The sequence below is a fragment of the Lissotriton helveticus genome, chromosome 11 (genome assembly GCF_964261635.1).
Source record: "Lissotriton helveticus chromosome 11, aLisHel1.1, whole genome shotgun sequence".
Classification (NCBI taxonomy): Eukaryota; Metazoa; Chordata; class Amphibia; order Caudata; family Salamandridae; genus Lissotriton; species Lissotriton helveticus.
In genome coordinates this window covers 981,074,356-981,101,299 of record NC_136072.1, presented here as the reverse complement: position 1 = coordinate 981,101,299, position 26,944 = coordinate 981,074,356, and the positions used below count along the sequence as shown (strand labels likewise).

Genomic DNA, 26,944 nt, shown 5'->3' with positions numbered 1-26,944 from the left:
TGAATGTAAATTGTATCCAGGTTTCCATTATAGTTAGCTGGCGGTGGGAAGAGAGCAACGAACCACGCTCATCTGAAGGGGGGGGGGGGGGCTCTTGGCGACCGCCCCCTCCTCCGTGCCTCTCGGTGTAGAGCCAAACCGCCTGAATTCAGCCCCACCATTACCTTCCTACTGGTCACTTATTAATCGCTGCAGAGCTGTGCTAACAGCCTGAAAGTGCAACAACGAGCTATCTTGTCAACCGTAAGCTTGTACTGCATCAGCTATCAGATGGCTTTACATAGCACCAGTTACGTCACATGAGGACACATTCATTGCGTTAGGCACAGTGAGATTAAGTGGATTTCGCATAATCACACCTTATTTAAAAACTGACCTGCTTCATAAAATAATCAAGCTTTCCCACACAATATTAACAGAGTGTGGCCTCCACCTAAGACACAGAATCAGTTTACTTTAACAAAAGCCCCCGAATGGTCTCCCATTCGTCTGCTGCCGAAGCAGACCCTGTTTCGCTCCGTGAAACGTACCTTGCGCCCGACAGGCAACCCTGGTCAAACGATGAACGCTCGCTCCCTGTGCCCCTAGCTCCATCGCCCACAGAACACCGCTCGGCTGGGATCGGACCCTCAAATGCAGTCGCCGATCGTGCGCTCCTGCTCCCTTCGTTCGTTGTGGGTTCCGACCGCCCCTGCTTTGCTCCGAGGAAGTTTAACCTGAACAAAAGGCAAGAGAAGAATTAACAAAGAAGCCCCGTGCGCGGGGCACACGGTGCTGTGGGGGAGCGTCCAGGGACAAGGGGGTCTCCTGGGCGCTCCCCACCTCTTTATTCTCAAGGGGCCAGGCAGGGGGGGGGCACGCCCCCCCCGGCCCGCCCCTTCTGTAGCCCGCCCCCCCTGACCCGGACCTTCTTCCTGGTATCCGGGTCAGGGAGGCCGCCGGCCAATCGGTGGTGGGTCGCGCCCACCAGGGCCCGCCCCCACCACCGAGAGGCACAAAAGGAGAAAGGGGGTGAGACGGTCGCCGCGCCGCCATGCGTGCGGGGGGGCCGAGGGCCCCCCCTTTTCATTGTTTTTCGACAGTGCCCCAGATTTTCAAGAAATCACAACTCTCAGGCAGCACCAAAAACGTACGCCTCCTCAGGGGAAATGAACTTATCAAAACGAAAAGTCTGTATTTCATAATATATGTACTTCTGGTTTGACAACTGCTTGAGCAGGCTTGTACGTGTAAGACTGTTGTAGTCTGCAAGGTTTCTGACCCTAGTAGGTCTCTCAAAATTGAGCAGTTGCTTTGTAAAAGGAGCCTGTTTGCTTTGCCTATGTCTTTTGTCTTTGGCTAGTGATTATGAGCTTTGTACAACATTTATTTTTTCCACCCTACCCTTCCAAGAAAAATCCTATTCATAAACATATGACCGAGAACCTATTTGGAAGAGATAGGGTGGAAAGCTGAAAGGACGTGGAATGCAGAAGTTAAGAAAAATGCAGTATATAGTTTGCAATATAATAGGCTATGTGAAATTCTACACTAGGTTACTTGAAATGGCAGTAACATCTAAAGCCCTCTAAACAATTTTTAATGAAAGTATCCTTAATAAGGCATAGCTTTGCCGTCATTCCTTCAAAGTTTTCTTGGGGATGGTGAACTGCAACACCACTAGAGAGTGTAAGACTTAACTAGCACATCATAAACACATTGTAATATCAAATCAGTATAGCTTCATAACCTCGAGATGTCTGAATATATTTTGTGGAATTTGTGTGACAAAAAGTACAATTCGGCTCTCTTTTTTTCAAACTGTTTCTTGGGGTGAATAACCCACCTGAAATGTCAAAGAGGGTCAGGCTTAGTTTACTACACCCAATTCCTCGATGCATTCAAGGTATGTTTTTGTGCCGCACGACTTTAGAAGTTCGTCAGGTAGAAGTGTTATTCACTTGGATAGGCGACAAGGTACCTGCCACCAGAATAGTGGTAAAATTAAAGCTCCGACCTAAACAGAATTTAGTACATAGGAATAGTACATTCTGGGAAGGCAGCAAAGGATATTTCGTGTTGCTTAGAAAGCTGTGACTCTCTATACATTTCCACAGCACTTCCATATGCTTGTTCATTTTTTTGTGGGAGGGTAGGTAGTCTGAAGCATTCAATTACTTAAGAACACATAGCGATGCACGTGATGCAAGCTTATCAGAAGCATATTTGGGACCAGAATTTTCGTAAACTCTTGGGCAGCAGATTTCTATGCGAATGTAAGGACCCTAAACTCCAAATTAACTTTCTAGATATCAAAACAAAACAATCATTGGCATAGCCAATAGGTCTCGCCTTTGGGAACTTATAAGTGCTTAGCCATGCAACAGTTGATGTTTTTGCACCAAGGATATTGTGCTGGATAGCTAAACCGTTATAAGGTCCCAAAGGCCAGACCTATTGGCTATGCCAATGCTTGTTAAACATGGGCTTCCACCCTGGCGATAGTGCCATTTATGAACTTATAGGCAAAACAGTTGTTATGTGAACCCTGTATGTGGCCCGGATTCTTATAGAAGCAACAACAATAATATAGTCCATTAAATAAAACACAATAGGGTTTTGTACAGCTGATATTCTAAACTCAAGTCTGAAAGTGCTTTCATATATGATATTGAAGAAAAAGGAGGATCTATGAAATAAAATATTTGCCGAAGATCACACAGGGTAACAGCAATTTGTCCAGGTTTTTTGGTTTCACTGTGTACAATCCAGCCACTGAATGGGTAGCTATGTATCTCACTTTTGTACCTCAAATGTTAATGCTTTGTTTTTTCCTCGTTGTGCATGAGGGTAGAGCAGTGGTGCCAGGCAGAAGCCACTTGAAAGTTCGCCTCGTCATGGGCTACAGTTCCAAGAGGACCCAGAGCTGAGCTAAAGCCAGGCTACAGGATCAAGCCTGGCTCGAGCTGTCAGTGGCTCACCCACCTGTAACTTAAATGCCCAAAGGACCACGGGTTTAGTCATATATTAGACTGTAATATAAAAGTGTTTATTGAAATTATAATTTCACAGCTTTCATTACACCTTATTTTAAAAGGAGATGACATCCTGAGCCAACACAATAGGGATTCGAACATGCAGACGTCAGGTCACACCAGCCAAAAGATGGGTGCCCTGCCAACACTAATCTTGTCATGCCCACTGGAGTCTGACTTGGTTTCCCTGGTGAATATGTGTGAAAAAAGCCTTCCCTGGCCATGCAGGTCTCAGGGCACTCTTAAAATGATGCTGAGCCGTTACAACATAAAGGATGTGGACAGGCGTTTGTTTTTTTCCCGTGTCACATCATTTCTAGCCCTTATAGAGGGCTGCAAACCTTTGGGAAGCACAAGAGTTCAGAACCTGCCACTGCAAAGGGGCCTTGGGAGTAAGTGCGGAGGAAGGCACAAGTTTCAGCAGCAACACCCACAGCAAGGAGGGCAGGAAGGCAAGTACCCGAAGATGCCAAGGAGCAGCCTCTGTAGCCACGTGCATTTGACTTTCACCTTCCTCTTCCTTTTGGGAGAGACCACTTCTTTCCCCAACTCTTCCCCCCTGCTCATGAACCCAGTGTGGCCGAACCCGGACAGGCTGATGCACCAGTACACCGCCGCGGCCACAGGCAAAAACAGCTTCCCCCTGCAAATCAACCGCGATGGGCACGTGGACGGGACGCCCCTTCAAACCATTTACAGTACGTGTTTGAGCGCAAGAATAGGCGTGCTGCTGTACACAGCGCTTGCTATCTGATTTTGGGGTTTTGCAGCACTGAGGCCTGCTTACATACGGCTGTACGCATGTCGCTGTATGTTTGCCCTCTTTCTAGATTACGTGGGTGTGCACTAGTACAGGTTAACACCGACCAGCTACAGGTGACGATCAGTGACCATGTCTACTTTGAACTTGCCAGTGCAAATGTTGAAGTTGTACCGGTGAGTAGGTGCGAACGCCAGTGCAGTATTGCCCCGGCGTCAATGGCACCCCGTATAATAAATCGCCTTGGGTTTTTGTAAATCCACAGGTACCAGTTAGTAACCTTGGTAGGATGAATAGCTAGGATAGGCTCACTTGGGTTTAAACCTATCTGTTTGAGACAGCGCGCTCACCTCTGCGGCTGATGAGTTAAAGTTAACCCACTGTTACTTTCTAAGGCCCGAATTAGCATTTGTTGTGACTGTGGAACAAGTAGCAGACTTTAGATATTTCACGTATACCAGTTGGGCTTAGACCACTGAAATTTGCAAAGAGGCTAGACAAGCAGAATTCTAGCGTACTTTTCAGAAGAGGAGAGCATAGGGCGTGTGTAGAACTGATGCCAATATATATTTTGGTATCATCGACAATCGGTGGGCCACAATTTTGGTTATTCATATAACATGGCATGTGTGGTGTATTTTATATGACTCTTTAACGAAAAAGTGGAAAAAAAAGAGTCTGAAATGGTAGTCGATCGTACATCATTGCTCTGTAACTTTCTTTCCTGATAAGATTGTAAATGAATCAAGTATTGGAGTGGCTTTCTTCTATGCGCTTTACAAAATCCTGTAGATAAAATAAAGGAGGCGCAGAGAAGTTTGGTGCCCAGAATCACACATCTTGTGTTATGGGAAGTGGGGAATAGAAGCTAGACCCCTGGTTCCAAGAATGGCTGCAGTGCTACCACAAGAGGCTCAAGGGTGCCGAGGCGTTGATTGTGGCAATTATTAAAGGGTGCCGCATGCAGAGGGTGGTGGTACACGGATAGTCTTATGCAGTACGCATTGCGCCGGTAACATGCTTCTTTTTATCGATGCTGATGAAGGGATAGTTAGGAAAAGATTTTTCCGGTGCTGACACTGTGCTTGAATGAATACTGTTTTGTTATTCTGCATGACAGGGGACACGTGACACACAGGTGTAGGATTACGTAAAAAACAAGAGATGGCGATAGAGAGAGAGAGAACATGTTCAGTATTTAAAAAGTAAAACTGGAAGCCTACAAAAGCATTCACGCGTGCTTGATCAAAGAAGCCGCACCAGCTGTGCACGTCACGCGCACTCTTGTGCGCGTTCCAACAAGCTAGTCGCCGGCAAACTAGCACTTCTCAAAGCAGCTACTAAATGTCTCTCCGAGCAATGCATGTGTGCTGACTCAGTGAGACCTAAAAAAGCATGGTAAAGTGGCGACTTCGGTATATGAACTCTGCCAAAACAAACATTAGATCCAAAGGGCCATCCTTTATGGGGCCGTCAAGGCAAAGTGACTCACGCCTTAACATATTTAAGGATGGGCACTTTCACTCCCTTTTCCTATCTGGGACACCTCGGTTATGGACAACACACAATGGCCCTCAAGTGCAGCCGTAAAGTTCCCAGCAGTGCAAGTGCTTTATTTTGGTTTCAGGAAACACACTTTTGTTTTGGAGTTTGTTTTTTCGAAAACAACAAACTTTGCTTAGTAGACGCATCAAACATGGAATCTGCAGAGCAAAGCTTCAATGGCTTCGCTTGGACCCCTCTAGCGAAGTTTCTTTTGGAGGCACAGAGATTCGTGCCTGCCTGGCAGGGATCCCAAAGTGATAGGCTAAGGGAGCAGTGGCCATAGCCTCTGCTGACTGTGTGGGCCAGTGCGCAACCCACCTTTCTCCAAATGGGTCTTTTTTGCCATTTGACGAGTACAATAGCTGCTAGACAAATTCTATTTCGAGTCCTGACAGGTTAGCTCTCACTGCCTGAGAATGTTTCAGATAATTCCGTAGAAGAGTTCATTTATTTTATATGTTTCACTCTTTAAATATTCTAAAACACTTAAATTGCATTTACCTTGTACATTCATTTCACAATTATTTATATTAAAGTTATTTTAATTCATTAATTCCTTCATAGGTATACACAATATTTCACTATATTTATATGCCTTTTTTGGTGTGCTAATAACTTTGGTGCCGCTTGATGAATCTTCACAAAACTTTCCCAAAAAATACTTTTTTATTACTAGTTTCACCATGGAAAGCTTCGGGGTGATTTGCAAAGTGGGGGCCGAAAAAAAGGTGGGGTCCCAAAATACTCACTCCATGTTCACTTTTCATAGGCTTTTTCCATCACCAAATTTGGCAGGGAGCCCGATTTCAGTCCAGAAAGTATGTTTTTTGTTATATGGTGTAAATCTGTTCAGTAGTTTTTGTAGTTTTTGAAAAATTAGGGACCACAATATTTGCATATCTGGATGGTTGGGATTGAGGGACAAAATAAAGAGTGTTCTGATTGCCCTGGGGGCTTTTTCCCTTTGGATACCTCACTCCCACTGGAGTAAGGCTTCTGCAGTAGGGAGCATTCTGATTGGCTGTCTGTAACATAGGAAACAATGTTACAAGCACACATTGCAAGATACAGGAACTTTTATGAGTTTATTATATAAAAAACATATTAGGGGATAGGGTAGTGATACTTGGACCCCCTATCCCTTGCTGGGGTGGAGTCCCAGAAGGACCCTCTCTGGGGCCAAAGTATAAAAAAAAGTTTATTTTTGGCAAAATCTGTCGGAGTCCTGCTTGCAGTATAAAATGTTTTAGACCCCGCTGGTGGGCCAGGGCCTGAGGTCTTTGTATAGTATTATATGAGAATGGGTCATGAGTGGGGACCCAGAACCTGCCTTGGGCCCCTATGATCACATCTCCTGGGCAGAATTGAAATTACAGGGGAAAGGGGCATGCATACACCCTCCCTGTGCCTATATTGGGCCCTGGGAACCCTCTCTCCTGGGACTAAATTTCTAAATGAATTGGAGGGGTCTCATGCACCCACAACATGTTAGTGTCTGCCCCTGGGGACCCAATCCCTGGGGAGTGATACCAGTGGCGGCTCCTCCTCTATGTCGGAGGAGCGTCACCCCACTGCATTACAGCAGTGACAACTTTAGAAACAGCATGCATTGAAAACATGACCACCCCTCCAGCCCCTGACTGAGCGCCATGTCACGGTGCTCACACCAATCACAACACTGCATTGCAGCATTGTGATTGGCTTGGAGGAAGGAGCCTGGCCTCCTGTTCCTGTTGGAGGCAGGCAGGAGAGCAGGAGCAGAGAAGAAGCGGGACCCAGCCTAAGGTAAGTGTTTTTTTTCTTATTTACCACCTCCTCCCCCCGAGTTACAACCCTGCAACACCCCCAACCCTCGCCTGCGGCCCCCCCTGGTAACCCCTGCACCCGCCCCACAAACCCACTAGCCATGCCGGCCTCCCCTGAGTCATACTACACAGTGTCCCAGGGAGTCCACACCCTGGACACTGTGGTTCCCTGCCTAGGAGAGTGAGGGTATACTGTGCCCGCACTCTCCGGTGCAGGAAACTCCACTTTGCTCCTCCACGGAGGGAATAGTTAAAAAAAAGCTGCAATCACTTGAGCAGGAGCAAAGAAAAGATGCCGAGTCCCCCAAGCACCTTGTTTTATGCAGACTGAGGTGCCAGCTGTGGCTCTGGGGGTCTCAATACATTGTGGCTCCCGTGAATGGTCATCATTGCACCCAGCTGTAATAGGATTTATTTATTTATTTATTTATTTATTAAAAACATTTATAAAGCGCGAACGAAGGCCCTGGGGCATCTCGGCGCTAAGGTCTCTGCAGTGTTTAACCAGCAAGGGGAACTAAGTTTTATTGATTAAAAAGCCAGGTCTTAAGTTGTTTACGAATAGACCAAAGGTTAGCTTCTGCAAGACTCCCCCTCGCAGCCTCCAAAAAAAAAAGCAATTGTTGTGGGTGTCCTGGGTCGGCATGGTGGCACAGCTGGGGCAGTAGTGGCCCTGGAGCTTCTCACACTGCCACTAATAAAATTAAGGTGTGGGTGTCGGAAATCCTTCAAAAATGCTCTGAGGGGAATATTTTAATGTTATTTTTACCTTGCTGGTGTTCTTAGAAGGGTCAAGGGCACCACCAAGCATTTTGTTTAATGTTGAAGGGGATATAGGAGGTGCAGCAGCACTCCTGCAACATTAGAGGACACAATTAGCATCCTGGGTCAATAAATCAATTACCCGAGGATACCTTGCCATATTTTGTAAAGCACACTGAGCTAAAGCTGTATGCTCTTCAGCTGTTTTATAATTGCATTTTATGGACTGAAAATAAATAAAAGAAAGTCTTAGAGACAAGTTTGTTTTATTTTTAAAAAAAATGCAATATTGAAAACTATGTTATAAAAACACTCCCAGACATGTTTCTGTATTAAACTGTGATGTATTCCTATAGGTTCTGTATCGATCCCCCTATTCCTGACCCTATTCTGGTTAACAAGTTAACTAGCAGCCATCCCATGATGCAGAAACCGTTATCTGATTACGCCAGACCACGGCACAGGAGCGCGTTATCTGATTAGGTCATAACGCTTGCCATCTAATTAGGCAAAGCAATATTCCTCCAGCCCCTGATAAGGCATACGGAGTCCTCAAAACAAATCAAACCTATGACAACCTGGGAAAAACCCTGCGGCCATTGTTTTGATTTCCCCGAGAACTTCAGTAAAAGAATGTGCTAACGACCAGCTCGTATGACATCCTTATTGACGTATCTATGTCCATCCTTACGTCAATCTCGGCACCTTACAGGTATAAATATTACCGACATTGCCTTAAGCAAACACACGCGGTGGTGACGAGATCGGAGCAGCGAGACTTGCCGAAGCCCAGCAGAGAGCGAAGCCCACTGGCGCTGCCCCGCCTTCCTGACGCGCTGAGAACGAGACACTGCTTTCTCCTGCCGAGAAATCCAGCTCCGGCGCTTCCGAGCAGCCCTCGCAGGCAGCTTGGAATATCGAGACCTCAGACGAGAGATACTATCCCTCAACCATCCTGGATCTCAGGTACAGAGCTGAATAACCCCTTGCAGAGAATTCTTGAGTCAGTCACTTGGCAAAACAAACTTAACTTAAACTGCTACTTTCTATCCCCGCCCACGTATTAGGCTTAGGTCAGGTACACTGGGGTAGGCGTAGTTAGAAGCACCAGTTGAGTACTATTAGTCAAATGTATATGTGTATGTATATATTCTGTCCATTTTAAATAACGTATGGCTTAGAAACCATATCAATGTTTTTACAGTATTATTTTATAATTCTGCTTTTATTGTATGCACTTTACTTAACCATAAGTATTGCGATAATATCGATCCATTTCTCTTGTACGAGAAAAGAGACTGATCAATAAATAACATCTTTTATTGAACACGCCCGTCTCTTCCTTTTCTCTACAATCTGGTGAAACTAAGAATGCACGTACTGACTGAGTAAAATAAGTTGTCTTTTGTTTTCACACGACTCTAGAGATATACTCTTGATTAGGGGAGAGCAACGTTGTCATGTTCTATGGTTGTCAGAAACTAAATCCCTTCTTGTCTATCCAGGGAGGTTCAACTCCTCCTTGTCTATTCGAGAAAGTTTCTAGTGAACTCTGAGCTGGCTGGCAAACCCAAAACTTTAAGTCTAATATCGACAGTAGAAGACCTAGTTAACGTCTGGTCTAGGTCTATACTATTGGAGGTATTATTCCAATGCGCAGAGCCTATTGGGATAATAGGAACTACACTACATGGCGCCCAACGTGTTTGGATAGGCGATAAAACTAACGCAAGACTTTAGAGTAACTCAGTCGTGCTCTTTCACTCAGACCCCTTTTTCCATAATACTCCAAAGACGTCTGGAGTGGGTGAGAGGTAAAATCCGCCAAACCTCGCAGGAGGGAACTCCTATGTATGGTTCTTGGTTCAATCAACGTTGAAGGATACACTGTTCCAAAATATTGTGCATCTAATCTTTGTTTCCGTAAGAAACCTGATCTGCAAACAAACAGAAAAACCTTCCTGTCGGTAAAATGGTAGACAGTGATGATGAAAGAGAGAGAGCTAGATTAGCAGCTGAAATAATAGAAGCTGATAATACTATGCAAGAAGCAGACCCGGATATAAAACTCATCCCGGTCAACATAAGAAGATCTATAACGTTAAAACTTATAGACAATGGACTGACACCAAGAGGTGGTACAGTCATATTCGTAATTGAGGCACACGAATATCGGCAGACAGAGGTATTCTATTCATGGATACACTTTCCAGCAGCAAATGCTGTAACAAAAGAGTTCCACTATTATAAAATAGAGGAACCACCGGATACCTACACTCCTTTCGAGGAAGTGGAAGTACCACTCAAATTCCAAGAGCACCTGCTCTTGTTTAATGGCGCCCTAAAACATAATAATCACATCACCAGGCTCGGTCCACTAGGTAGACCAGGAGCAACGTGGCCGGTCCTAGCCGGATACACACCACATCCAGACATCGAAAGGATGTCTGCAGCAGATGTTTTAGTACAACTAAAACAATTAATTAAAATATATAGACAACTAGTCCAATATGTAATGCGGACTTCAACCATTCAACCTGTAGTTAAAATTCCACAGCTGACCCCACATCAGGGGAACACAAATAAAATTACACCACAGAACATACAGTCCTGCCTAGGTAAAGTACCAGCTAAACGGGAACAAATACCATTCTGGTTAGCACAAAAAATCACCCAAATAGAGGCGGTGTTTCCAGACACCACCCCTGTGGATAAACACAGGATTCTGACTATCTGTCTTCCAATGGGAATCGCACCACACGTGGAGGACTGTGACACTTGGGGTACAGTCTTTGCTTCCATTTACACAAAAACACATGGTGTACCATCCATGTCGGTAATACCAGATGTGCTAAAACAAATTCAAGACGAATACGGTCCAGAACCCGCTTTAACTCTCGGTATGAAATTACTAAAAGACTTCAAGCAGGTCTCGGCAATATTACTAGCCAACATAAAAGGGGAAGCAGCGAATGTGGCGATCCGCCAGAGGTTAAAAGAGACAGATATAGCAGACCAACCAGCTGAAATTGCCAGAATTATAGAAAAATCCTATGAAGAGCTAGGTAGAGATAGTTTGGGTGGAATACCAGTGAAGCCCCAACTAATTGAAAGTCCTGAAAAAATATTTATAAAAAATAATCTAAACAGTCAAAAGAAGAACTGGGATGGAAACAAACAATCCAATCCAAAAGAAAAGAGATTCCAGTCCCGAGGAAGGTCTCCTCGGCGGAGAGAAAGATCTTCGGACCAAGGACCCAAGTCTCCCCAAAGGGAGCCCTCTGTGAAAAAATACAACCTTAGAAATAGGGATAACATAAAGAAACCGGATAGATAAAAAGATTTTGATACACGTCCCTCTCAATCTTTTCAGACTTCCTCGCAGAAATCGGAAAGAAGAGGACGATCGGAACCCAGGGAAGGGCACGTCAAGTCCAAAGACAAGGAACCTGCTCATCCAAATAAAAAATTACAGTTTCCAAAGAAGAAGGTAGCCAGTATTAAAGTATTCAACAATGCTGAGAATACTGAGGACACAGCTGAAAAACGGAGAGTGGGCTCAGACAATGCTAGACAGCGCAGCAGAAGTGAGCATAGCACGCAAAGTCCTTATGAATCATCTGGAGACAGTGGACACGAATGAATACATTCAGGTGGAAACTGCAGACACCAGAGTTAGCAAACCTCACAAAATATATGAAATAACTTTACGTATAGAAGGGGATAAGACTAGGAAAATAAGGGGCCTTTTTTGGGATAATCTCTCCAAGGGCTATGACATCCTTCTAGCTGAAAAAGATTGGCCACCAGAGTTCGTCAGGGAGTGCCCACATGGCGAAGAAATAATTATGCCTGCCTTCTCAAATCATATTCCAATTCATAAAAAATATACACTTGCAAGAAAGTGGGCAGTAGCTCAAGCTCCTGCTCTATATAAAAATCATGTAGGATGGGATGAGGACTCTCCTCCTCACAAAATCCAGTTAAAATCACAACCTACTGCACAAAGGCAGTATCCAATCAAGCAAGAAGCTAAAAAACAGGTAAAAGAAATTCTAGATCAACTAGAATACCAGGGGGTGATTGAAACTTGCACCTCACAAATGAACAACCCTTTGTTTCCTGTCTCCAAACCAGACAATTCATATCGTCTAGTTTTGGATTACAGACACCGTAACTCATGTTGCAAAACTTTTGCAGTGCAAAACTCGCATAGTGCTGCACTAATGAATAACATAGTGCGCAAAAAATATAAAACAACATTAGACATCTCTAATGGATTCTTTTGTCAAAATATAGCACCAGAGAGCAGATACTTATCAGCGTTCTCAATAAATGGCGCTCAAAAAGAATTCTGTCGGTTACCCCAGGGGTACAAGAACAGCCCAGGAGTATTCTCAGCGAGGGTAACAGAGTTACTACAAACCTATGATGACGAAGCATTATCGTATGTCGACGACATATACTTAACAGACGATGACTTGGATACTCACTTGAAGAGAGTGAACACCATAATACTTGGGTTCGCAGCAGAGGGTTACAAATTCAACTTTAAAAAATCTAGAATTGCCCATCTAACAGTCCTGTTCTTAGGATATGAATTATCAAGTGAAGGCAAAAGCCTGGCTGACAATTTCCTAGAGAAATGTGCCGTACTCCAAGCACCTAGAACACTAAAAAACCTACAGTCAATTCTAGGCTTCCTAAATTTCGGAAGAACATACATTGCAAATTACGCAGAAAGGGTCAAACCCCTTTATGATCTAATAAAACCAGAATTTAAAAAAACAAATTGGACTCAAAAACACACAGAAATTCTGAGATCCTTACAAACAGATATGTTAATTAAAACAAAATTAGAAACACGTGATAACACACGCAACCTTGTGATTCGAGTCATCCCAGGAAGATGCGGATTCACATACCTGACCTCTAATGAGGGAGAAAAGGTACCAATTGCATTCAAATCACACTTGTACACTAAAGCTGAAATGAAATTTAGCCCAACGGAAAAAATTCTTACTGCAACACAGACAGCTATAGCAAAAGAACGAGCCCTTTCACAAGGTAAACGAATAATAATCGTTACACCGATACCAGCCCTAGAGGCTGTAACAAAAGCAAGCATACCGAATGCTAAAGCGCTCCATCCGAGATGGATACAATGGGCTAATTCTCTTGCTGCAACAGACGTGGAATACGAATTTGATCCTAACTTAAAAACACAAGAGTTTCTCCAATACGAATTCGAATGTCCGCCGCCGACCGAAATTCTGCCTCTAGAACGTTACGGCTGTATAATATATACAGACGGATCAGCACAACCCGCAGTAGGAGGTAAACAAGCTTACAGTGCTGCGTGTGCGATTGTAAAAGGTCGCTGGCACGATGGGAAATTCAAAACAGCGGTCACTAAAACACAATCTCTAGGAGATTGTACAGCTCAGCGAGCAGAACTACTAGCATTCAAGATGGCGCTTGAAAATACCGATCGAGAATTCCCCACACTCATAGTGTGTGATTCGTATTATTGCGTTCAGTCTTACAATGAATACTTACAGATATGGCTTCAGAATGGTTTTAAGGATGCAAAAGGAGGCACAATCAAGCATAAAATGCTTTGGGAACAAGTAGTTCTTTTACAAAAGGAACTACCAAAGACTCACGTGATACATACACTGAGTCATCAACGTGATGGCGTTCACGTTGCAGGGAATTCATTGGCTGATGAGGCCGCGAAGGCAGCTGTGCAAACGGCTTCCGTAGCTGCCATCACTCGGTCAAAAACAAAAATAGACAGCGATATATTACAAGCTGTCAGCGCTACAGTAAAAAATGCGATAGAAACACTCCCGAAAGGCTTTCCAGTAAAGTACTCATACATAACTGATGCGAATAATGTTCCATTTGCTCTAATCCCTGGAGTGGGGGATAGAGTAATTCCAAACATGGAACATAGGTCAGGACTCATCATAGCGGCACACGAAGGACTTGCTTCTGTACATGCTGGCGTCTCAGCCACAGTATCGTTATTAAAACAGAGATACTGGTGGCCACAAATGAGAAGACAAACCAGGAACTATGTTCTAGAATGTGACATATGTCAAAAAATGAAAGTATCAACAGTGAGACGACCAGCACAGACGCCCCTTCTAATGTCGGATAAACCATTAGCCTGTGTTTACCTGGACCACTGTGGTCCCTTACAAAGGGATGGTAACTATAAATATATCTTGGTCGCAGTGGATTCATGCACGAGATTCATATGGATGTGGCCCCAGCGAACGGCTGACGCCAGAACTGTTATAAAAGATTTGCGAGTCTTTATCGGCACATACGCAATTGGCGTGCTGCATTCTGACCAGGGTCCTGCTTTTAGCTCTAGAGCTTATAAGGAGGCCATGGCCAGCATGGGCATTGCATTGCGGTATTCTTGTCCATTTCATCCCGAGGGAAACGGAATTGTTGAAAGAAAAACCGTGACATAAAGCAATCTATAACAGCAAAGGTATTAGGTTCGGGAGCTGGGTGGGTCAAACATCTAATAAGTGTCCAACGTAGTCTAAACAACTTGCCAAGAAATTCTCTAAAGGGATTCAGTCCGTACGAATTACTGTTTGGGACTAGGATGCTAGTCTTAGATCTTGACAGTCAGACTTCAGTGGTGAAAGAAAAAAGCTTTGATATCAAAGATCGTTTGGCTATTTTACAGGACTTAAACGAAACAAGAAAAGACCTGAGCAACATAAAGTTGAAACAGCAGCCAAAAACCACTGAAGAACCACCACCTGTCCCAGCAAGACCTGTCTGGATTCCAAAAATCGGGGATCTAGTCAGAGAAAAGATCGCGGTAAAGAAGGAATTTGGGCCTTCTTACAGAAAAGCAGTTCCTGTCTTGTCCATCAACGGGACAAGATCAGTTGTATTACCGCCACTTGCTGGTAAAAAGGAGAACCGAGTTGTATCCATCGACCTGGTGAAACCACAATCATGTGGCCAATAACAAACAGTAGGCCAAGTGGACTCCCGATAAGTAGTAAAACACCAAGGTTTGCTACAAATACAGAGGTGCTAACTAAAAGGCTAATCACATTCGAAACGCCTACAGAACAACAACAAGTACTATGCAACAATGCAATGGAACTCACACCTCTGAAAACCCAAATAAAAACATTTAGTAGAGACACACCACCCTACAATGAAGTAACAAATGAATATGCTGAAGCTGCAAGAAACAGTAATCCTGAAGCAATTGGAACAATAGACAGAACGGCATCCGGCTACTTCATCAACTTTGATGATTCTTCTGAAGATCTAAGTGAATCAAAGACACAGCCATCAACAAAAACTTTTAAAGATAAAGCTAAGGAACTTTTGAAACAGCTGAAAGAAACCTATCTGATTTCTCCATGGCTTGAATTTTGGGTGTCCTTTGGTGTATTTATCCTGATACTTTGGCTCATAATGATACTATGTTTGGGACGCTTCATTGAGGGAAAATATGCTAAAATGGACACAGCAAGCCAGAAAATCAACTTGATCCTCAAGCCACACACGTCTTCACACGTCAAGAAAAGAGAACTTTCTTCAGTCAATTTCACAGCCAATCCTATACCGGGTGGGGTAGCATGGGACAATACTGACTATGAAATTTATGGTCCGGTTGAAATCCTCAAATATCCACACCAAATCAAGATCTCGTTGAGTGACTTTGTAAAACCAAACTCATTTGCTGATGATTGGGACTTTGAAAGTATTAATGACATGATGTCTGATCTAGTGATGTCTGCTAAATTTACCAAACATGATTATTTGCAGGGTTCATCTAATTATGATAGTATGTACTGCTACAACCACTATGGTAACCATTTTTTACATAAATCAGCACAACCTAGAAATATTTTAAATTATAATCAATGGGAACATTGTGCAACCCCTCCAAAAGGAAGCTCAAGAACCGTTTATGACAAATATTCATATTTTTCAAGGGTTCAACACAAGTAATGCTGAAACATTTTATTTCAAATTGTCAAATAAGACAGGAACAAAAACCATGCTTACAAACACGAAATTGATATATTCGGACTCATTTTTTGAACAAATGAATACATTTGGTTTTGATTATTGGGACAAAAATGTTGAAGTAAAAAGTGTTTGGGGTAAAAAAGAATGGCAAGTACAAGGTATAGAATCATTGTTTAGAGCCTGTATGATCCCAGAACAAATTATATTCTTGAATGAAAGTATTCAACAAACTACCTGTCTTGGATTAGCCAAAATCAAAGACTTAAATAAACCGTCTATTCCAAAACCAACAATGAACAGCAATAACTCTGCGGATGAAGAGATAGACGTAAACTATGTATTAAACCAAAACAGAACAAATCCTGATTGGAAACAATGGTTAATCTGGCCCACAGATACTAATAACTGTCAAGACAGATTCCTGAACAAAACACAGGGGTTCACATTGACCAGGCCAGACCCTAGATATTCCCAAAGACAACACCCAGGGATAATCACCACCTACAGTGTGGACAAACTCTGCCTTCAATGGCTACAAACTTCCACACTGACAGAAATTAAGCAACACCTAACTTTACTTACTGATGGTGCTGACTTGCGTGATTTCATTATGGAACCGCGCAAACAGCGTCAAAAACGCTTTATAGCAGCCTCTATATATGCAGCTTAGAACGAGGCCTGGAAGATAACTCAAATTGAGACAGCAGAAAATATACGGGAAATTGACCGTATTAATTTGGAAAAATCGCTTTCTGTAGTGGACAATGGGTTAATGACTCTGTCCTCCAGAATCTTTTCATTGGACAGCATTGTGTCATCAGCAATCGACATAATATCGCAAGACTTACTGTTGTTACAACACGGTCAGTCTCAATTGCGTTCTATTGTACAGCTTGGCTGGACGTTACAAAATCTGCGTTCAGGCTATGTGCCTTGGCGTTTAATCAACACAACGTCACTATTCAATATCTTTAACCTTACTGATAAACAGATCAGTATGGCACAGAAGGGTGCTGATTATACAATCCTGAGCATTGAGAAACTCGAGAGATTACCATTGACAATGTCAGAACGACCTGTCATTGAATGGATAATACATGGGATAATTAATATTCCGATATCTACTTTCAGGTTTCAATACTGCCAAAAATATATACAGGCTGGCATGTACGAAAAATTGGGAAAAGGGTACATTAAGACAACATGGAACTTGCCCTATTCACATGCATGTGTCAGTAATAAAGGACAGAAAGTGTTTCTTAGTGGCAATAATTGTGCAATGTCACTAAGCGGTACACTTCTGTGTAATGGAATTAGTTTGCATGGAGCCTGTGAAGGGAACTCAAATAACCTTTCATGTCACCAGCTAGGCACACCTGCAACAGAGATAGAACCATTCTTCAAAAGACTCTATAACGGGAGTTACATTCTAATTGTGGATCGCAGATGTTGTAGTCTACTGCCCGGGGTTCCTTATCTCGTTAGTACGACTGCGAAGGTCATGTGCTGTGGACGCATATTGTTCCCCAGCTCCTTTCCAGACAGGGAGGCAAGGGCATGGCCTAACTTGAAAATTACTTCTATTCGAATTGATACTTTAAGCAGAATGAAAACAGTGCTTCTTCAGACGCCGACCAGGCTCACGTCATCAAAAGAAACGTATGATCTCCTAGTCGCAAGGACGACTGCAGAGATTCACTCATTGTTATCAACTAATTCCCCCATACATTTCGCAGAAATCCTGAATGAAATCTTAAATATTTCTGATACCAGTGGAGTCTCAAATGTATTTAAGACAGTATTTTCGATGGCATTAACACCATTCAAAGCCATACTGGGTATTTTTCCAGACTTCGTCCATTCGATTTTTGGAGGAGTTCCCCTCATTTTGGGACTAATTGCAGGAATCCTATTCTTAGTCCTTATATTTCGTTATGGCAAACCATGTCACAGACAAAACACTCGCGACAAGGGAAGAAACAATCCGAGCCATTGGATACCGGGACCGGATATCAAAAATCCTGGGACTAACCCGGCTTAGAGACCTGAACATGACTTGGTTTCTTTCATTTCGGCCGATATGGCAAAGATGTGTTTTACCTGTATTAAGGTGCATGCTGTGCGGAGAAGAATGCGTGTTGGACACCTGTCTGACGCTACAATCGGATGCGCCAATGGATGCAGAAACATTGTTGGGTCCGGTAAAGGCTCATGCATTGTGCTGCCCTCAACGGCTGCCAATCCTGATGACGGCATTTGTGGAAACTTCACCACTACGATTAAGGGGTAGTGAAGATCAAGATGAAAGCAGCATCGATCAGGTACAACCTTCTGTCAGCAATACTACTCAAAACGTCAATGGAGACGATCATGCACACGAATGCATGGTTACATCCTTTTCCGAATTAGTGGAACTCTCACAGGAAGCTGTTGACAGCTTTTTCATCAGTCTCAATGATATGATGTTCTCACCAGAGCAGAAATAACGACTCTTGAACAAGCTAGCACACGGCGTTCCCGACACCTTGAATTTGGCCTTCAACTTTAATAATAAAGTAGCAAGATCAACTTTTCCTCCAGTCCACGGACAGCAATTTTTTTAGCAGCCCCAAAATAATTTTTTTATTTAAATTTTACGGGACACTTTTCTTCTGCTTAAAGTAAGAACTATTCTTAAAGAACTAATTTCTGTTTTTAGAAACTTCATAGACATTAGCTGCCCGCTGGTATGTTCATAAATATTTTTTTCTCTTGAACTGTGATGAAGTGGTCTCGAACTTTTCTTCTGTATTAAGAGCCATTTCATGTGTAATTCTCATATTCGATTACTAATAATGTATACATGCGTGATTAATTTAGCATTAGTCTACTGCTTAAGTGCATATAGTACATATGGCTATTTTATTTTTCCCGTACATTACATAATTTGGAAATGCATTATATGTATTTTGGGGTGGTAAGGTATACACGATACTCTACAGTATGTTTTACTATGCCTAGATTCGTAAATATGGCCATAGTTAGCGTGGAGTGGGTGTGATGTATTCCTATAGGTTCTGTATCGATCCCCCTATTCCTGACCCTATTCTGGTTAACAAGTTAACTAGCAGCCATCCCATGATGCAGAAACCGTTATCTGATTATGCCAGACCACGGCACAGGAGCGCGTTATCTGATTAGGTCATAACGCTTGCCATCTAATTAGGCAAAGCAATATTCCTCCAGCCCCTGATAAGGCATACGGAGTCCTCAAAACAAATCAAACCTATGACAACCTGGGAAAAACCCTGCGGCCATTGTTTTGATTTCCCCGAGAACTTCAGTAAAAGAATGTGCTAACGACCAGCTCGTATGACATCCTTATTGACGTATCTATGTCCATCCTTACGTCAATCTCGGCACCTTACAGGTATAAATATTACCGACATTGCCTTAAGCAAACACACGCGGTGGTGACGAGATCGGAGCAGCGAGACTTGCCGAAGCCCAGCAGAGAGCGAAGCCCACTGGCGCTGCCCCGCCTTCCTGACGCGCTGAGAACGAGACACTGCTTTCTCCTGCCGAGAAATCCAGCTCCGGCGCTTCCGAGCAGCCCTCGCAGGCAGCTTGGAATATCGAGACCTCAGACGAGAGATACTATCCCTCAACCATCCTGGATCTCAGGTACAGAGCTGAATAACCCCTTGCAGAGAATTCTTGAGTCAGTCACTTGGCAAAACAAACTTAACTTAAACTGCTACTTTCTATCCCCGCCCACGTATTAGGCTTAGGTCAGGTACACTGGGGTAGGCGTAGTTAGAAGCACCAGTTGAGTACTATTAGTCAAATGTATATGTGTATGAATATATTCTGTCCATTTTAAATAACATATGGCTTAGAAACCATATCAATGTTTTTACAGTATTATTTTATAATTCTGCTTTTATTGTATGCACTTTACTTAACCATAAGTATTGCGATAATATCGATCCATTTCTCTTGTACGAGAAAAGAGACTGATCAATAAATAACATCTTTTATTGAACACGCCCGTCTCTTCCTTTTCTCTACAATCTGGTGAAACTAAGAATGCACGTACTGACTGAGTAAAATAAGTTGTCTTTTGTTTTCACACGACTCTAGAGATATACTCTTGATTAGGGGAGAGCAAAGTTGTCATGTTCTATGGTTGTCAGAAACTAAATCCCTTCTTGTCTATCCAGGGAGGTTCAGCTCCTCCTTGTCTATTCGAGAAAGTTTCTAGTGAACTCTGAGCTAGCTGGCAAACCCAAAACTTTAAGTCTAATATCGACAGTAGAAGACCTAGTTAACGTCTGGTCTAGGTCTATACTATTGGGGGTATTATTCCAATGCGCAGAGCCTATTGGGATAATAGAAACTACACTACAAAACATTTTTTTATAAAAATCTCTATTACTAAGCACTGCAGTGTGTAAATTACTGAAATATACATTAGATTAAACATACTGGTGATTTTTGGAGAAAGATGCTAGATATGCTTTATATATATTTATAGGATCATCTCTTGAGAAAGCCAATATACTCAGGTCCGTATTTATGATCCCAATTGCACTGTTTCTATTGTGGTTTCCAGGTTGGTGGCAGTCTCCTGGTACTGCTGGGACGCAGCGCGCTCAGGGTGCGGCAGTGCAAATATTTTAACTTTGCAAAGTATTTTTATCCCTTGTTTGTTTGGCTAGCAATTGCAGGCTAATTGGTGAAAATTGTTTTTAGCGGCGTTTCTGCCGAGTTAAGGCAGACGCCTTGCTATTTTTTAAAACTATTGCCGTCATCAGCTTATTTTTCGAGGTTCTTACCTGCTGCTGCGCAGAGCTCCCCCCCGCCCCGGTCCATCGCGGCTTTCCTTGCCGATTGTGTGGAGGGCGGCTCTCTCACCCCGGCTAATCGTGCCGGTCCGGTGGAGTGCGGGCGCCATATTGGGAGGAGCCTGAAGGGCACTGGGACCAGAGTCAGCGGTCCAGTTGCCCGAGGCTCCCTCCCATAAAACGTAATGTGCCACAGGGAGCGCAGAGGACGTGCGCAGCGGGCGCGACGATGGCGCGCCAAAGGCGCGCCTAAGGCAAGCCCGTCTGCGCCCGTCCGCGCGCGTCCGGGACCCGGGACCCGGGGCCACAGACCCTGATTTTATTGTTTCCTATTCTGCTGAGGAACTTGTGGCGGTAAGCTCGTCCAGAGACTACCTTTGCATGTTTTAAAACGCACTTCCCAACTGGGCCTATCAAGAGCCACCGTGGATACAGACCCTTTTATTAAAGGTACATTACTTGCAGGTCAGGGTACCTCAAGCAAACAGAGGCTAGAGCCCCGCTGCATCTACCTGAATACTAGGTCTTTGATCAAACATCAGGTAGACTTATTTCTTCTACTGAGTAATGACCGCCCAGATATATTACTTTTAACGGAGACCTGGTGTACTTCTGACTCACTTCCAGACATACTTGCCTCACTTCCCTCTGACTATTATATCCTTCTGGCAAACCGCTCCTCAGGAAAAATGGGGGGGGGGGTGGCGGCCATTATCCGGAAAAACTACCAATTTAGAGAACTCCCATCGCTATCTCTCCCAGACTCTGAAAATATTGTTATCAAGTTAAATGCTGATAGTGGAGCGTTAGTACTGATTTTAGTATACCGTCCTCCACAGTACATGGCTACCTTTCCCTCCCTTTTGGCAGAGCAACTGGCTTCCTGTGTTGTCAACTGCTCCAAGGTTCTCTTAGTAGGGGACCTGAATTACTGGTTTGATAATTTCATCTTGGACCCTCAAGCTGCAGAAGTTAATGATTTACTCACGGATCTTAATTTAATACAGCATATCCATGTCCCTACCCATCAGAAAGGCCACAGCTTAGACCAAATCTGGACACTTAACCTTCCTCTAAAGTCGCTTACTTTATGTCCTTGCAGCTGGTCAGATCATGTTTTAATTCAATTCTCTCTTGTTTTAGAAGGGTCGATTAAACCAAGGCCACAAGTTGGCAGACAAATTCGGAAATGGAGGTCGGCGGACCTACCTGCCTTTCTTAATACTCTAGCCACCTCCCTTCCCCTCCAGGACACGGATATAGAATCTAGCGACAAGGCACTTTCACAGTGGCTGTGCCTAGCGGCTAATCTACATGCCCCCTTAGTAAATTTCCCTACATCACGTGGGAAGGAAGCTCACAAATGGTTTACTCCAGAACTGAAACAACTAAAACTTAGCATCAGACAGAAAGAAAGGAAATGGAGAGCAAACTACCAATTAGAGGACAAGGAAATGTACTGCCTAGCAAGGAAACAATATCAAAAAACGCTTTTAAAACATAAAACTGACTTTTTTTCTGCAAAAATCTTAAACTCCTCGAATAAATCTAAGCAGATCTTTGAAATCATAAATGATCTCTGCAACGATGATATGACAACTCTTCCTATCACCCTGACTCAAAAACTGTGTGATACACTGAATGATTTCTTTCAGGATAAAATTATCAATATTAAACAAAATATCACCAGCTCCCCTATTTTAAGTCCATTAAATGACATATTCTTCAATCCCCAAGCATTGGTTAACATCCCTCCTATTGACCCAAAAATTCTTTCGGAACTCATGGTCCGGGTGAAATCGGGATCCCCCGATGACATCTGCCCCCCTCATATTTTTAAAGAAATAGGACTTGCTATCCCGCAAAGCATCCTCTTTTTATTAAATGATTCACTTGCCCAGGGTAAAGTACCCAGCAGTTTTAAACAAGCCCTGCTGATTCCTCTGATAAAAAAAACAGGTTTGGACCCACATGACCCTGCCAATTACAGGCCAATTTCTTTGCTGCCCTATCTGTCCAAAATTTTGGAGGCTCATGTATCCAACTGTGTCTCGAGTTTTATTGAATCCACTGATTATTTAGAACCGAATCAGGCAGGTTTCCGTCCAGGCCACTCTACCGAGACAGTGATATTAGCAGTCCAGAATACCTTGAGATCCAACGCAGACAGAGAGGTCCATCAGGCTCTGGTGCTCCTTGATTTGTCGGCTGCGTTTGACACGGTTGACCACACCATTCTTGTCAACCGTGTCGAGCAAGCCGGCATCAGGGGCACGGCTCTGAGCTGGCTAGAGTCTTTCATTTCTGAACGTACTCAGTCAGTCAGACTAGGGTCATTTACAGCTCCAAAAATTGTTTCCACCTGTGGTGTCCCTCAGGGATCATCCCTTTCCCCACTCCTTTTTAATTTATACTTACGTCCTCTACTGTACTCCCTGAAAAACCATAAAGTCACAATCTTCAATTATGCAGATGATCTGCAATTGGTCTTTGCACTAGACTCCCCTAATGCTGTGGCAGACTTTCAGGACACCATGTCTCATATCCAGAAATGGATGAATTTAAACTATCTCAAACTCAACCCGGGCAAGACGGAATTAATCCTGCCCGGAAAGAGTGAAATTAGTTGGGGCCCCCATTTCTGGCCACCTAACATGGGTATACCACCGATTAAGTCCCACACAGTTAAGAGTTTAGGGGTGACTCTCAGTGAGGATCTCTCACTAAATATCATATAGGGACGGTAGTTTCAACGTGTTTCTTTCAACTGAGAAAGATAAAGAAAATATCTCAATTTCTAACTCACTCTGCCTTGATTCAGGCAATTGCTGTTTTAATTTTATCACGGATTGACTTCTCCAATAGCCTGTATCTTGGCCTCCCAGTAGGGCAGTTGAAGAGACTGCAATACGCCCAAAATCAGGCAGCCAGGCTTATTTTTAAACAACCTAAATGGCAATCCATTAGATCAGGGTTGGAAAAACTCCACTGGCTACCAGTGGCTCAGAGAGCTAGCTTCAAAGCAGGCTGCATAATTTTTAAAGCCTTGCAGGGCAAAGGTCCGAAATTTATTCGGAATTTAGTTTGTAAATACATCCCTCCACGAAACCATTGATCCGCTCAACAAGAGCTACTGATGATCCCAGCATACAGGAAGAAGCGTCAGGGCGGTAGTAGCTTCCACTATCTCGCCTCTTCCCTATGGAACTCTCTGCCACTAACCCTGAAACAGAGTGGGGATCTTCTTGACTTTAGGCAGGCATTTAAAACTCTGCTCTTTAGACAAGCTTATTGCAACTAAACTAGGACATGATTTACTCCTGCTTAAGTACCCAAAGCTGTGTTGTGTTCTAAAGATTCAATAGCGCCATGAAGCCTGCGGGCGTACGAGCGCTCTATAAATAAAAAATTAACATAACATAACATAACATTGCATCGCAATTGCACCACAGAACGTGGTACATACACAACACCACTTAAAAGTGAGATTTATGAAGCCACACAAGGCCACTTTGGCTTCAACGGCTTCATAAATCTCAAATACAGTAACACAGCACAATTCGCTGTATTGCATTACTCTGCGCTAGGGGGACGTTTCATGGACATTGCATGGATGCACCCACGGATCTCTCATGGTTTTTTACGCATTCCCAGATTTACTAGAACTTGTAAACCTTTCTTACAGGCACCATTTAAAAAAAGAATTTTTAACCAGAATAATATAACTTAAGAAACCTGAAGAATTTAGAGGAGGTACAGGGATAGGTAATTTCTAGAGCCGGGATTGGATCTCCTAAGATCCAGGTCTGTTAAGGTACTGAGAGAAAATCAGAGGCTGTGGAAGAAAAGTTTGATTTGGTGTTGCACAGAATTGAAGTACATACCCTTGCTGTATGGTCAGAATTCAAGGATCTAAGTTAATTTATCTCCAAGCAGTTCAAAATTATTGTACATTTTTGTAATACAGGAGAAAGGTTATTGGAGATAATGCAAAATTAGATATTCCCAAAATAAGTGAATGAGGAAGTGTTTTAGAGGTGAAATATAATGAAAGGGGTAAATCCAATTGAACGAAGGCCAAATGCCACACCTCAAGAGGGTGGGTGCTTACTGAAAAAATGCCCCTCAGTGCGGTCACTTCTGTGACAGCACTTCCTCATCTGGTCTCAATGAACAAAGACATGCCAAAGAACAAGGGACATAAAACCTGGCAAAATGTTTTCTATTTTCATTTTTGCCTTTTTTAACATAAATAAGTAAATGTATTCTAAAGGATGATTGCAAAACTGTGATTCCTCAGACAAACTCTGTTTATTGTGGTTAAATAGCATAGAAAGTGAGGAAAAATAAAGATTATGGAGTACAAATTGCAAAACATACTTAACATAATTGCGATGAAGGATGTAATACACCGTTCCCTAGTGGTGTCGCGGCGGTGTAGAGGCATCAAAATGCTTGGTTGGACCGCGGCCATCTGCCAAGCATATTAGGAGTTTCCTCTGTGCCAGGGTTTTCATGCCTGTTTCTCCTCCATGAAAACCCTGGCAGAGAGGAAAGATCTCTGTGCCCTGTAGATGCACATGGGGGGCACAGCATTAGCCCACCTGTGTGGAGGCACACCAGTTCCTGCCATGCAGGAACTGTTTTTGGCATTCACATTGCAGTACCCATTTTTAGAGACACCGCCATGGGAACACCAAAAAGAAGTTCACCAGACAGGAGGAAACTCCTAATCCGGCGGGCTGCCTGCCTGTGGCTTTGGTGGTGCGATGGCGGGGCGGACCCTGGGCTGCACCGCCAAAGCCATAATCAGGCCCTTATTTTCTGGGTATGAAAAATGTAAATGCAGATTGTTTCTTGCGTTTGCCAATTCATGGTGAGCAGAACCAGAAGATGAGTAATGTGCAGTGGCTATTGTGGAAGAACATGTAGGGGTATGATTTCCGATCAAGAATGGAAGCAAGAATTGTTAACAGATAAAGTTCTCCAATTGGTTATGTCCAATATGTCACAGGTCAATGGTGACAGTAAAGTAGACCGGGCGGAATTATGTGACTATAAGAAGGTTTGGGCTGAGTTGTCAGTTGTGATGATGTTGTCAGGAGAGACAGTAAGGTTAGTGGTTCCAGGTGCGATGCATTCTAGGTTGATGTAGTTGATGCATGAAGGACATGGTAGCATGTCTTCCATGAAAAGGAGGGTCTGAGTGGATTTTTGGTGGCCAGGAAAGGATGGATATATGGAAAGGTTTGTGCAGGATTGCTTTGTGTGTGCATGCAGCAGTTAGTCCCATACAACGGTTGAGACTTCTGAAGAGAAGTAATCGTCGCAACGCTCAGCGATAGGCAGGAGAAATGTTTCCGGACCTAGGAAGCTGAAATGGTTGTGGCGGCAGAAGACAAGTGCTGTGTTTGTAACAAGGCAAGTCAACCAACTTTGCCAATATTACCGATTTTAAGGGCAAGCAAGTGGAAACACGTTGAAATGAGCCGGGCGAGTGAACAAGCTCAGCGTGAGCACTCACTTGACATTACATAGGTAGCAGAGCTGCACCTTGCACAAGCGTGTGCTTGAGGCAGCTCTCAAGACAGAGCACGTTGGCATCGAGCTTTAGCATCAAGGCCCTCTATCACAACGACAGGGCAGCAATGTAGCATCCGCTCCTGTGGTGCTCGAGCTGAGGCGGGCAGCACATAGTGTTGAGACTTTGGTAAACATTAACCATATCTCAACCTCGTGGCCATTGGAAGGGTTGCCGTGCAGTGCTGCCTTACTGGGATTGCTCCAGTGCTGAGGAAATGGTTCCTCTTCCTACTTCCTAATGAACATCGAAGAGAGACTATTTCAATGTTTCTATGAACAATATGTAAGGACCTCGATGTGTGGCATGGTCTTAGAAAGAGTACCCAAACCCTTTTGTATTGAGAGTGTGTATAGAAAGGAGGTGTGGATTCCAGTGGTACAAGGACATGAGAAAAAGCAAAGGAGTAAAAAAATAACACAGGGGGCTACTTTTGTTGTTTCAGTTTATTAATTGATTTTACAAAACAAATTGGTGCACAGCACTTGCAAAGACAACAGTGACAACGTTTGTTATTTTAAGTTTATTTCCCATGCGGGACAACGGTGACAACTTTTGCTGTTTTTGCTTGCTATTTTTGCAAAAAAATGGTGCACAGCACTTGCAGAGACAACGACGACAACTTT

General features: G+C 43.5%; 1 long non-coding RNA gene across 1 annotated transcript in view; it reads left to right on the top strand.

Moving 5' to 3' along the window:
• The first annotated feature begins 998 nt into the window (after positions 1-998).
• The window catches only part of LOC144791397 (uncharacterized), a 66,187-nt gene continuing 40,241 nt past the window's right edge, over positions 999-26,944 (top strand). The window contains exon 1 of the long non-coding RNA XR_013602380.1: positions 999-1,129. This is a non-coding gene — a long non-coding RNA (uncharacterized LOC144791397). The remainder of the gene's footprint in view (positions 1,130-26,944) is intronic.